A 13,443-nucleotide genomic window follows, 5' to 3' on the forward strand; every position below is an offset into this window, starting at 1 on the left:
AGGCCTCGACTGGAATGTTTGGCAATGCAAGAATATTCTGTGCTACACTATCCAGTTCGAATACTGCAGGTTTCAAAAGAGCTGGGCTGATTGTTTCCACCCAGTTAAGCTCACTAATTACGTAAAAGCACCAATTGTCATCCCAGACAGAGCAACATACCAACACACGTGGACGGCATGATGTCATTACTAACCACAGCTATTTTATCCAAATTGCCAGATGTCTTCAATTGGCACACCAAATGATGTTAAATGAACACAGCACCGACTACATATATTTGTAAAAAAAACTCTTGTATCCTGGACCCTCTAACATAAGGCATCACTGAACTAAAGTTTAAACCAAATGGGACAAATTGCTGCCCTTTCATATTGAAATCAAGTATATATTTATTGAAACTCGACTGTGCCTTCATGTAAAAATTTCACTTGAAAATTGAGAGAAATAATCTTTTGGTTATCTCATTCAACAGGGTTAACTGGAATTCAAAAAGTCAGCAGATGTGTAAAGTGCTTGATGCAAATGAAAGTTTAAAGGTTATATGTGGTGCAGTATCTGCTTATTTTGCCATAAAAATTTACATAGTGGAAAAAAAAAGGATGTTCCAATTCCTACGTGGTGTTTAATTCATCCGACCTGATACTAATGGCTACTGTACTGTAAAAAAAATCTAATAGCATCATTATGCACTTTCAAATGGCTCTGCTGCACAATCTAAATGTACTAAGCAAAATTTCAGTATCCCATCTGTTTTCTCTTTGTGCATCACTACTCATCTATACCCACAGCCAAAATCAGTCACCAAAAATAATTAATGCCATTACAGCAACACTGAGTGCTCATCACAAAAAATATCGCCACAGTGTCGCTGTTCACCAATTGTGAAACATGGAGCTACCAATTCAATTTTATATTGTGCACATCTTCAATTAATTTAATCTGCTGTAACAGTGAGATAATGGAGCCAATTCAATATTTATGAAAAAATGAATGCTGCTTCTATATATACACGGGTGTGATTTCATTGGGGAGGTCGAGCTGACAGCTCTCATCATTTCAACCAGTTGCTAATCTGTTTGAACAGGATCTGCTAGCTCCTCTCAGATCTCCAAACCAGTTAATAACAACTCTTCATAGTTTACTGACTGATAGTACCTCATTTCCATCCTACTTTTCAGCATTCAAGAGAAAGCATCAAAAATATTTTGTGACAAAGACAGAGAAAAACTGTTTGGTCTGTAACACCATGGAGATACAGTCCCATCAACTTGACTTGCGGCAGGGGTGGGAGTGGTGGTGGAATATGACAAGACCAAATCCTAGCTGACAAACACTGGCCCTCCCATGGACAAAACACAGAGCAGATAATAAGATTATACAGCATAGCTTGTACTCCTTCTGCTCCAATTATTTTTTGAAATAAACTAGCCTTTGGGGAACTTAAAGAATTACCCCTCCCCTAAAAGCAGAGCAACCCACAAAACAGGAACAAATATTTCCATGAGTGACAGGATGCCTCCTCTAATGAAGGTTACATCATCTACACTGATGAATTAATAAGCACCCCTCCCAACACATACTTCATGTGTCACAGGAAATGATTTAAAAGGAATCATGACAACTCATTCTCCAGCAAATCAGCAGGCAGAGAATTAACCCTTTGTGAGCAGAGTCTGCTTCACAGTACTTGTCGCATACTATATTCCTTTGGTAAGAATGAGAACACATTATATTTTCAAAGAATGTAACGCAAGTACAGATAATATTCCTGGTAATTCAAAGTTAGCTGCAACTGTGGAAATGGTCAGAAAGTCACAACAGTGTTAAAAGGATTGCAGTATTTATCATCTAATCTTCTTGTGGTACACCAGTGTACAAAAGCATTCTCACATTACCCATTGGGTAATGTTAATTTGATTAGAAGTTGCTCAGATGTCAGCCACCCATAAGTCAGAAGGCTGCAGTCTTCATCATTAATAATACTGCCAGTTGGGGGAAGTACTTGCAAGTTATAATAGGAGGTGGGTGGGGTGGTTTGACCCATCCACCTCCACGGAGGTGTGTGGGGGGCCTGACCCATCCACCTCCATGGCACGAACCTGGTATTGCAGTACTTCCAGGAACGGTGCAGTGGCTCTAGGCCTTTTGGCTAAGAGCATTGGCGCAGAGTGATCCTTGATGTGTGCAAGGTGACCTCTGGCGTTTGTGATCTGACAAAGAATTGGAAAGATTGGCTACGAAAAATTTATAATGGGCTGGAATTTGATCACCATTTCGGTCCCGTTTCTCGGTGGTATTCCTGTTTTTTGCTTGAAAACCACCAAGTTTCATCAAAGTGTTCCGCTGGCAGTTTCGAAATATCAATGGGGAGCGGATCGCCGGCTTGGAAGACTAAAAAAACCGCCAGTTTGGTGGTAGCGGTGTTCTGTAGCGGAGGGAAAAAATCAGCTGGAGCAGCCCTTTGATCAGCGATAAGTAAGAAACCCTGCAAAAAATGGTAAGTGAAAGTTTAAAAAAAATCTTTTGCAGCTGTAATGTCTGTAAGCTTATAATGTTTGTAGCTCCACACTGTGGATGTGGACGTATTGTGTACTGCAACTGCAGGGTTAATAATAAACAGAACCAGGCAGATTCCAGAGGCTTCCGAGAGAGCTGCCTGCCATGTTAGGAGCTGTGTGTGCTGTGCTCTGTCAAGATGTCACATTTGCGGCGAGATGGGATTTTTCGGATGATTTAAAGCTTAAATTTTGTTGGTGAAGGATTCAGCCAGCCAACAGAGAGACTTTGGAAGTTTCTGTCTTTGGAAAAAGCTACAAAATCCGAGGTAAAATACAGCACACGGTGTGAACAGCTAGAGATTAAAATGGCGGTGTAATTGGACATTTGGGGGAATATCGACACAACCAAGAATGTTTTAAAGCATATGTGGATCGGCTAGAAATGTATTGCACTGTAAATAACAATCGAAGTTCCAGACAATGCAGTCCAGGACCGGGCTGTGTTGGAACGTAAGAAAGCGATCTTCTTATCGGAGGCAGGTCCGACATTGTACGAAACCCTTGTAAATCTGCTTGTGCCTGACGAGCCAAAGGACACAATGCTTAAAGAGATTTTAATGAAGTTGGATCAGCACTATAACCCCAAACCGTTAGAAATTGCTCAAAGCTATAGTTTCGGGATTCGGAATCAAAAGGCTGATGTAAGTATCGGTGATTACATCGTTGCATTAAAAAAGCTATCGATGCACTGTAATTTTGGAAACTTTCAAAACCGAGCATTACGGGATCGTTTTGTTTGTGGGGTGAAAAATGATGCGATCAGAAGGAAGTTATTGACGACTGATGACTTGACTTTTGAGATTGCTTGTTAGACAGCGAGGTTGATGGGCATGGCCGAATATTATTCCCGAGAATTAAATAATGATTACGGTCATCAGTCAACCGAGGTAAATCACCTGCAGGTTCAAAGTAAAAGACGGTGGGGGCTCAGAAACTGGAAATTCTAACAGAACGTCGAAGTCATGCCTGGGACAACACATTGCTCAAAGTTGTCCATACATGAAGGCAGAGCGTTTCTTCTGCAGAAAGACTGGGCATCTTCAGAATGCATGCCGACTGAAGGGTAAACCAGTTTTTAAAGCTATGAGTCAAGCGTTCAAAGCTATGAGTAGAAATCCAAAGAGACTACATAGCATGGAAGAACAACAACAGGACGAGTTGATAGAAACATAGAAAATAGGTGCAGGAGTAGGCCATTCGGCCCTTCGAGCCTGCACCACATTCAATATGATCATGGCTGATCATTCACCTCAGTACCCCTTTCCCACTTTCTCGCCATACCCTTTGATCCCTTTAGCCATAAGGGCCATATCTAACGCCCTCTTGAATATATCCAATAAACTGGCATCAACGCCTCTCTGCGACAGGGAATTCCACAGGTTAACAACTCTGAGTGAAGAAGTTCCTCCTCATCCTAAATGGCCGACCCCTTATCCTAAGACTGTGTCCCCTGGTGACTTCAACATCAGGAACATTCTTCCTGCATCTAACCTGTCCCATCCCATCAGAATCTTATACGTTTCTAGGAGATCCCCTCTCATCCTTCTAAACTCCAGTGTATAAAGGCCCAGTTGATCCAGTCTCTCCTCATATGTCAGTCCAGCCATCCCTGGAATCAGTCTGGTGAACCTTCGCTGCACTCCTTCAATAGCAAGAACGTCCTTGCTCAGATTAGGAGACCAAAACTGAACACAATATTCCAGGTGAGGCCTCACCAAGGCCCTGTACTACTGCAGTAAGACCTCCCTGTTCCTATACTCAAATCCCCTAGCTATGAAGGCCAACATGCCTTTTGCCTTCTCAACAGCTTGCTGTACCTGCATGCCAACTTTCAATACCAGATGAACCATGACACCCAGGTCTTGTTGCACCTCCACTTTTCCTAAACTGCCACCATTCAGATAATATTCTGCCTTCGTGTTTTTACCACCAAAGTGGATAACCTCACATTTATCCACATTATACTGCATCTGCCATGCATTTGCCCACTCACCCAACCTGTCCAAATCACCCTGCAGCCTCTTAGCATCCTCCTCACAGCTCACACCACCACCCAGTTTAGTGTCATCTGCAAACTTGGAGATATTACACTCAATTCCTTCATCCAAATCATTAATGTATAATGTAAAGAGCTGGGGTCCCAGCACTGAGCCCTGCGGCACTCCACTAGTCACTGCCTGTCATTCCAAAAAGGACCCGTTTATCCCAAATCTCTGCTTCCTGTCTGCCAACCAATTCTCGATCCATGCCAGTACATTACCCCCACGTCATCAGGAGCACGAGATTAACGGACGGCGATTCGGAAAGTATCAAAATCCACATAGATGTTGCGGGATTCAAAATACCAATGGAAATTGACACGGGTGCATCCATGAGTGTAGTACCGGAGTCACTATATTGCGACAAATTGCGTGATTTTCAACTGGAGAAATCCAAGATAGAGCTGCGAGGTTACTCGGGAGAGAAAATTCCTGTGGTAGGTCGTATCACCATACCGGTGAAATATAAAGATCAATTTCAGAACTAGCCTCTAATAGTAGTGAAAGGAGACAAGTCTGCTTACTAGGAAGAAATTGGTTGAGCTCACTTAAGCTGGATTGGAGTAAGATTTTCTGTGTGGAAGTGAGATTTTCATCAACAATGAGGTTATCAATTAGTATCCGAAGGTGTTCTGCGAATCGGGCAGTCCAATCCAAGCCTTCAAGGCGAGTGTCAGGGTACATAAGGACGCTAGATCGGTTTACTACAAGCCACGTTCCGTACCATATGCACTCAAGGAGAAAGTTGAGCAAGAACTCAAAAGACTAGAGACTGAGAACATTATTTGTAAGATAGATCGATGTAATTGGGCTACACCCATTGTTATTGTACCCAAGTCCGATGGTAAGGTAAGATTGTGTGGTGATTATAAAGTAACCGTAAACCAGGTTCTAGAGGATAATGTCCCCAATACATTGCCGAATATAGAAGATTTGTTCGCAACACTGACTGGTGCTCAGATCTTCTCAAAACTGGATCTTACGAATCCCTACTTACAGCTTGAACGAGATGAGGAGTCCAAGTCATGTTTGACTATAAATACTCATCTAGGCCTATATCAATTTAATAGGCTATCGTTTGGAGTGTCTTCCGCCCCTGCCATATTCCAAGGGGTGATGAACCAGATTTTGCAAGGTATTGAAGGGGTAGTATGTTATTTGCATGACATACTAATTTCAGCACCAAATAGACAAATTCATAACATATTGAATGAAGTCCTCAAACGGCTAGAAATGCACAGAGTATGAGTGTCTGCTCGTAAGTGTGGGTTATTTAAAAACTCAGTGGAGTACTTAGGGTAGAGTAGACAAAGATGGTTTACATCCGACCATGGAAAAATTGGATGCAATTAGAAATGCACCCACTCCCAGGAATGTCACTGAACTTCGTTCATTCTTGGGTCTTTTGAACTATTATGGGAAGTTCCTACCAAATTTGGCTAACAGTATTACATCCACTGAATGAACTTTTGAAAAAACAGGTCCATTGGAAGTGGTCAAAAGAATGCGATACAGCATTCAAGGAGTGTAAAAGCAAATTGGTAGCGAGCACCATGTTAGTTCACTATAACATATCGAAGGAGATTAAGCTAGCATGTGATGCCTCTCCGTATGGAGTTGGAGCAGTAATCTCTCATGTATTAAGTAGTGGGGAGGAGAGATCAATTGCTTTTGCTTCACACACTCTCAGTGCCAGAGAGAGTAATTATGCGCAAATTGAAAGGGAAGCTTTGGCATTAATTTTTGGGGTCAAGAAGTTTCACAAATACTTGTATGGTCGTAAGTTTACCATCGTTACAGACCATAAGCCCCTAACAGCAATTCTCCATCCAAAGTCCCCAGTTCCAACATTAGCTGCAGCCCGAATGCAGAGATGGGCTTTGATTTTGTCAGTGATATTGAATACATACGATCAGTTGATCACAGTAATGCTGATGCACTGTCTAGATTGCCTTCCCCATCACAAGTTACACCAGATAGGGAAGAAGTGTTTTATTTTTCATACATTGATGAACTGCCAGTCACAGCTGAAGAGATTGGTAGAGCAACCAAACGTGACCCAGTGATGTCAAAGGTGTATGAGTATATTGCAAATGGATGGTCAAACCAGGTAACAGACAAAGATACTCATCCATTCTTCATTCGTAGGAATGAATTATCAGTCGATAAAGATTGTATCATGTGGGGTGCACGAGTGGTTATACCAAATAAGTTCAGGTCCAAATTATTAGGAGACCTCCATGACCAGCACCTGGGAACGTGCTTGACCAAGAGTTTTGTACGCAGTTATTTATGGTGGCCAGGTCTTGATAAAGATAGAGAGTACATCGTGAGTCAGTGTAAGCAAGCAACCACCACCAGTACCATTACAGCCATAGAAATGGCCTCCCAGGGTGTGGAAAAGGCTACATATTGATTTTGCTGAGTTAGAAGGACAGCAATTGTTCATTGTGATTGATAGCCATTCGAAGTTTCCAACATGGAAAATAACAAATAAAACATTGGACATTTTACAAAAATTATTTTCTTCATTTGGCCTCCCTGAAGAGATTGTTTCGGATAATGGACCACAATTTCGTTCAGAAGAATTTGCACAATTCACGAGCAAAAATGGTGTGAAACATACCAAGGTTCCACCATACCACCCTGCTTCGAATGGTGCAGCAGAGCACACTGTACAAACTGTAAAACATGCCCTCATAAAACAAATGTTAGATCCAAATCCAAGGAAATGACAATTGTTATTGGATCACAAATTGGCTAATTTTTTGATTACCTATCGAAATACTCCTCATACAACTACTAGTTGAACTCCAGCAGAGTTGTTTCTCAAACGACAGCCACGAACCAGATTCTCATTGTTAAAGCCAAATTTGGCACAGTCCGTAGAAGAAACACAATTAAAACAGGAAGCGAATCATGATAGAGGTAAAGTATAAGAGAGAAGTGTGAAATTAAACCAGAATGTGAGTGTGAAGAACCATCACCATAAATAGTTAAATGGTTACCAGGAAGAGTGGTGAAGATATGTGGTCCTCGCACATATTTGGTAAAGTTGTTTGATAATGGACAGGTTATGTTTGTTCATATTGATCATATTGTACCTATAGACATGGAAGAAGTTGAAGGTGGGAATGATTCAATTATTTCTGACTCATCAGATAGTTTTGATACACCAGTAGCAAATCCTAAATCCATGTACTGGAAACAAATCCAGGAGAGAATCAGAATGAAAGTCTGAGTCCGAGTCAGGAAAACAAAGAGCCTGAAGTTAGAGTGAGTTCAAATGAAAATCAAGGAAATTCCATGGAGAAAAACGTTCCTCAGGATGAGCCTCGAATCAGTTTAGATTTGACACCAGGTTTGGAAGGTTCTGTTAGAGAGCGAAAGTATCCTCTTCGAAACAGAAAACAAGTGGTAAAGTTAAATTTGTAAATATGAAAAAATAAGTCTATATCCTGTGTTATGTATAAACATGAAAGTTATGTATGATGTTTGTGATAATAACTTCTTCATTAAGGAGGGAGAAGTGTAATGTCTGTAAGCTTGTAATGTTTGTAGCTCCACACTGTGGATGCGCATGTATTGTGTACTGCAACTGCAGGGTTAATAATAAACAGAACCAGGCAGATTCCGGAGGCTTCCAAGAGAGCTGCCTGCCATGTTAGGAGCTGTGTGTGCTGTGCTCTATGACGATATCACAGCAGCGATTCAGCGGCGAAGGGTTTTGTGAATGTTTTTCAATTTTTGTTTTTTGAAAAACAATTGTCTATGTTTTCCCCGCTCCCTAGGCCCAACTCACAACCTCAGAGTAAATTTTGAGTAAGTACTGCCCAATTTGACCAGGATCATGTTTTCCACAGAAGACTGATTTTTCCCCGCTGGGCGGAATTTTTTCCATTTTTTGATCAATTTTCTGCCGGCCTTAATTGAATAATCATAGCGTTTTTTGGGGGCGGCAATCCGGTGGTGGCGGTTTTTGATCAAATTCTAGCCCGTTAAGTTTATTCATACATATGCCACTAAAGGGCCCAATTTTCCTCTTTGCCAGAGATACAAAATCACCCTGATTTTGAGCCATATGTTCAATTTAGATTTTCACAATAGGCCCAGCTCACTTATACTGGCCGGCAAAGTGTAGCGCTTTTTAAACTGACCACTACTGTTACTATATACTAGCAAATCTTCCCAAGTCCGTGAATGCAGTTGAGTTAGGTTTTATAAAGAACAGGTGATTATGCCAAGGACTTATCAATAGCTGAGGGTATAGCAATAACAGAATTGGTCTTGGGATCTAGCAGTACTTCATACCACTGGGGGAGGGGGGGTCATGTGGTTGCGGTATCACAGCAGGGGAAAGATTGGCAGTATAGGGGAGGGGAGGGCAGGGTCGAGCAGCCTTGTGGGCGGAGAGGTCCAGAAAGATTAAACTGCGCCGCCGCCCCCCCCACCCCCACCCACCCCTCGTGCCGGCAACGGTTTTTTGTATCATGATATACAACATCTCAGTAATGTCCATTAGGCAGCAATTTCTCCTACTCCATATAGGTGGAATGTCATTCAGAAGTTTATAGCAAATTTACATTTGAAAAAAATGAACATATATACAATTTTCACCCCACAATTAAGAATATTTTCTCCCCATGCCTAAAGTACATAAATTAGCACCATAGGCCCAGGTTTCCGATATCCGCTAGAACAGAGCACCTCCGAGAGGCCCACCTATTTTGTGGAATGAAAAGCGCGCCAAAAACCTACCTCGCGATTCTTCGAGTGCAGCAGGCCTATTCAGCAGTCAGTGCAACGCAGCACTACAGCAGGGGGGGGGCCGGGGGGCGAGCTACAGCCCTAAGCCAAAAAGAGTGCCGGCAGCTGCTCGCATGCGCAGTAGCTCCTGGCCCCCAGATTCTATGTGCGTGTGCTGCTGGCTGTGTGGGAGGGGCCCGAAGCACGCAGCCCTAGCCCTGGCCGAATGGGCTCCTGGAGCGGGCAGAGCGCCGATTTCCAGCCTGCAGCACGCAGCCCCTAGCCCTGGCCAGGCTCCCGAACGGGTAGGTGAGGTAGGAACTTTTTATTTTTTATTTATTGATTTATTGATCATTTATTATTGATGATGGTTCTTTATTTTTAAAAGTGGTGTTTAATGTTTTGGAAAAGCCCCTAATATTCCTTCTCCTCCCACGCCCAATTCTAAAGTACACAAGGTTTTTCTGAGTGTACAAAAGTCGACACTTACTCTGTGTTCTAAGTTAGTTTGGAGTAACATTTCGGTGCCTAAACTTGCAAAACAGGCGTAAGTGGCTGGTAACACCCCCTTTTGGAAAAAAAAATGAACTAAAACAAAACTAAACTAACTTACTAGAACTGGAGCAAACTGAATGCCGAGAATTGCGATTTCCAAGATACTCCAAACTAAACTAGTTGCTCCAAAAAAGGAGTAACTCCACCCGAAACTTGGGCCCCATGTTACTAAGGTTTTGGAAGAGTATTTAATACCAATTATGGCATTTCTTACTCCAAACAATTATCCTCCAGGAAATCTAGGTTCTTGCCAGTGCCTCTGCTAACAGTACAAACATCATTGATAGAGATGCAGGTTACTGTCTTTTATGGTCACCAGTTGGCCAAGAGATTCAGCTCACCCACACTGGCCAGTAAAGTAGTTTTGAGCTATTAGGCTGTAGCTTCCTTCCTAGTCATTGGGATGGTATGACAGCCGGAAAAACCTATGAACCACATCTCAGAAATATCCCCACATATGGCTTTTCCTGTTGTTCCAGCTGTTCTGGAAGTCACCCAGTGCCTGGAATGCATTTGGTTAGAGAATGTTTTAGGATGTCTAGCTTTCAAAGCAAGTTTCAAGGATTTGACAGGTGCACCTTTTATGACCAAAAGTCACTGATGAGGTAATGCAACCCGCCTGCCAGCACAGTCTTCTCCCAAATGCCTTCAACTCAAAGATCCTGCCAACAAAGGGGTCTGCAAGTGTGACCACACAATGGCCAGCTGGATGAATCTTAAGCCCTCTTCCCTCATCATTCACAGTTTGCCATACATTGCAAAGAACAACAAACTCAGTGCCAGAAAATGAAGCCTCAGACTATGAGCATTTAAAAAATATTTTTGCACTGTATCCCAGTACAGCTTTATATTCACATGCCAAGTATCTTCATTTTGTGTCACGGCAAGAGTACAATTTTAAGAGTGATGCTTGTAAATGTTCATTTTCAACCAGGCTATATGCAAGAATGGAAATAAAAATGGAAAAATCTTCATACACTATCAATTTACAAAGCAACACAGATGTATAGCAAAGACTCAACCCTCCTGTGTCCATATGCAGCTATATGGTTCAAACAGGAAGAGAAAGCAATGTGAAAATTATATGGAAGGTAATAAATGAAGGAACAAAAGCAAGTGCGGTAGTTGCACAAAGTTTAGTTACAAACACCTTCAAAGCATTCTAAATTATATAAAGACATTGCAAATAGTGGACCGACAGTTCAAGATCTATTCAATGTTAAGTGTTTACAAAATGGTCTATAACCCATTACACAGAACGGTGATTACAGGTGTTAACAGGTCAAATACTTGCACTGATCGATTCAGAGCTCCACTAGGTTTAATCCACTAACAATTTTAAAGCTAAATGAAGCTTAGATTTTAGTATTGTATGAATAGTAAAACAGTGGTGCAGCATTTTAACATCTGAATGAGGCAGAAATTCTGGCCTCCCGGGTCCATACTGAGTGTCTACGGACCAGGGAAGGCATCACAAAAGCCGGTTTTCAGCGCACAATGCGATGCGCTGAAAATCAGCTTTTCCGATGACAGATTTTTCGTATCTCGGGAGCGAGAACATTTGCATGGGCACGATTGCGGGATTAACCCATATCTTGCCCACCAAATGTCTTCAAAACTCTTGGGCCTGATAAAAGCAGGTGCATGTCCTACTTTTACAAGTATAAGAGTTTTAAAATACACAAACATTTTAAGATAAAATTATAAAAACACATTTTATTATTTAAAAACCCTCCACTATGGTAAGTTTATTTAAAACCATAATTTTAAAAACTTTAAAAATTGGAAAAACATATTTTTTTAAATACATAAATAATTAATTTAAATTAATAAAAATGTTGTGTATTTTTTATTATTGGTTTTGTGTGTTTTGGGGGCTGTTTCTCATTCATAACTTACGGAGTTCCCATTATTATAAATGAGAACATACTATACCTGATTGGCTGCCCAGAGCCATGTGACTCCAGCTCCAGTGCAACGCGCAGAGGAGGCCGCACGACTAGGAACTCGTGTGGGTGCAGCAGGATAAGGTAAATGCGCATTTTTTAAAGTTTTTTTTTACCCGACTGCCGATCGGAAGCGGACGACCAGGATTTCTGGGCCTATATTTCCACTAAAATATCTATGGAACTACCTGAATTGTTTTAGATTTTTGTTCTGCAACACCATGACCCATTTACGATTGTTAGCAATATCTTGATCAACAGTATTTTTATGAAGAGGTGAATAAACCTGGTCAGACTGCGTTTTAATTCAATTACAATTATCCCATTACTAAGTAACATAGCAACTGGCAAAATAAAACCATTTACAAACCAATTTTTGTCCCTCCCTAATCACCTCCCACCCTCACCTATACCCCAATAATGATTTTGAAAGTTATAGCTGTACAGTAAATCACAACGATCCAAGATGTGATTCACTAAAAGAATTCTGCACATTATCCATACTATTTGTAGCTTGACCTCTGATCCAACACTGTTGGAAGCCCAATTCATTTAGCTTTTCTTCACTTCGATATCCTTTAATCCTACAATGTGGTACATTGATATCAAACTCGTGTGTGTGGAACAAGCCATTTTGCAAATGCAGTGGTATTTCACATAAAAAGTTCACAGCACAGGAACAGACAAGTTTACAGTAGTTAGTTCACTATGCATGTCCTAAAAGGACAACTGGTAATTTGGCAGCGTACATGTTGCTGGAATAAATGACTGTTTTCTAGCCCCAGTTCATCTTCAGGTTATATGGGTTTAGGGATTATATGGCAACATTCTGATTGACATTTTACACGCATTAAAGAACCTCAATTTATTTTGCTGCAGTCTAGGAAACCGTTAAGACTATCAAATGCGTGCTGCTGGCCCAACATTTCAGTGATTAAAAACTGAAAAATGTTCAGATCAACCCAACTGCCATTCCAAAAAAGCATAGCATAGAAGAAAAAGATACAAGAGGAAAGATCCTTAACATTTTAAACTTAGTCCAAGTATACTATGATAGGTAGAGTTGCTCATTAATTATCCCCAAAAATTAAAAATGTTTAATGAGTTCCCTTTCACAATGAGTAGTTCAACTATAATTATATTCTCTCAGTGGGGAAAAAAACCCAAAAGAAAGTGGGGGGAAAAAAATTCCACGACTACAACTGGAAGTTGTTTGATGGGATTCCCCTTCTCCTACTGGACACTGTGCATGCAGGAACAGCAAAGGATCAGGCTCAGCTGTGTCACACAAGTCAAATGACCTGTTGGCACTCTGTCTGTGGCCAATTAGCCAAAGCATGAGGAAGCACTTTAAGCATATTGAACAGTATTCTCAGCCCAAGTCAGCACCTTCAGGAGAGAAGGGAAAAAATTCCAGGAACAGAAGGAAATGCAAATCCCAAATGATTGCAATGATTGGAGTACTGAATAGGCAACATACAGCATTGTGATGAACACAAACATTAGATCGGTTGCTGTTCACTGCCTCAGTTTGATTAATATGAGGGAATCTGAATGTGCAAATGTCTTCAACTAATCTTTATTTGTAGAGCTGTTCA

At 41.2% G+C, this 13,443-nt stretch overlaps 1 protein-coding gene across 7 annotated transcripts in view; it reads right to left on the minus strand.

Annotated features, from left to right (window-relative positions):
• Positions 1–13,443, minus strand: part of LOC139273333 (KH domain-containing RNA-binding protein QKI) — a 635,187-nt gene that overhangs the window by 553,352 nt on the left and 68,392 nt on the right. The gene's annotated exons all lie outside the window — the stretch shown is intronic.

Source organism: Pristiophorus japonicus, chromosome 9 (genome assembly GCF_044704955.1).
Source record: "Pristiophorus japonicus isolate sPriJap1 chromosome 9, sPriJap1.hap1, whole genome shotgun sequence".
In the NCBI taxonomy this organism is placed as follows: Eukaryota; Metazoa; Chordata; class Chondrichthyes; family Pristiophoridae; genus Pristiophorus; species Pristiophorus japonicus.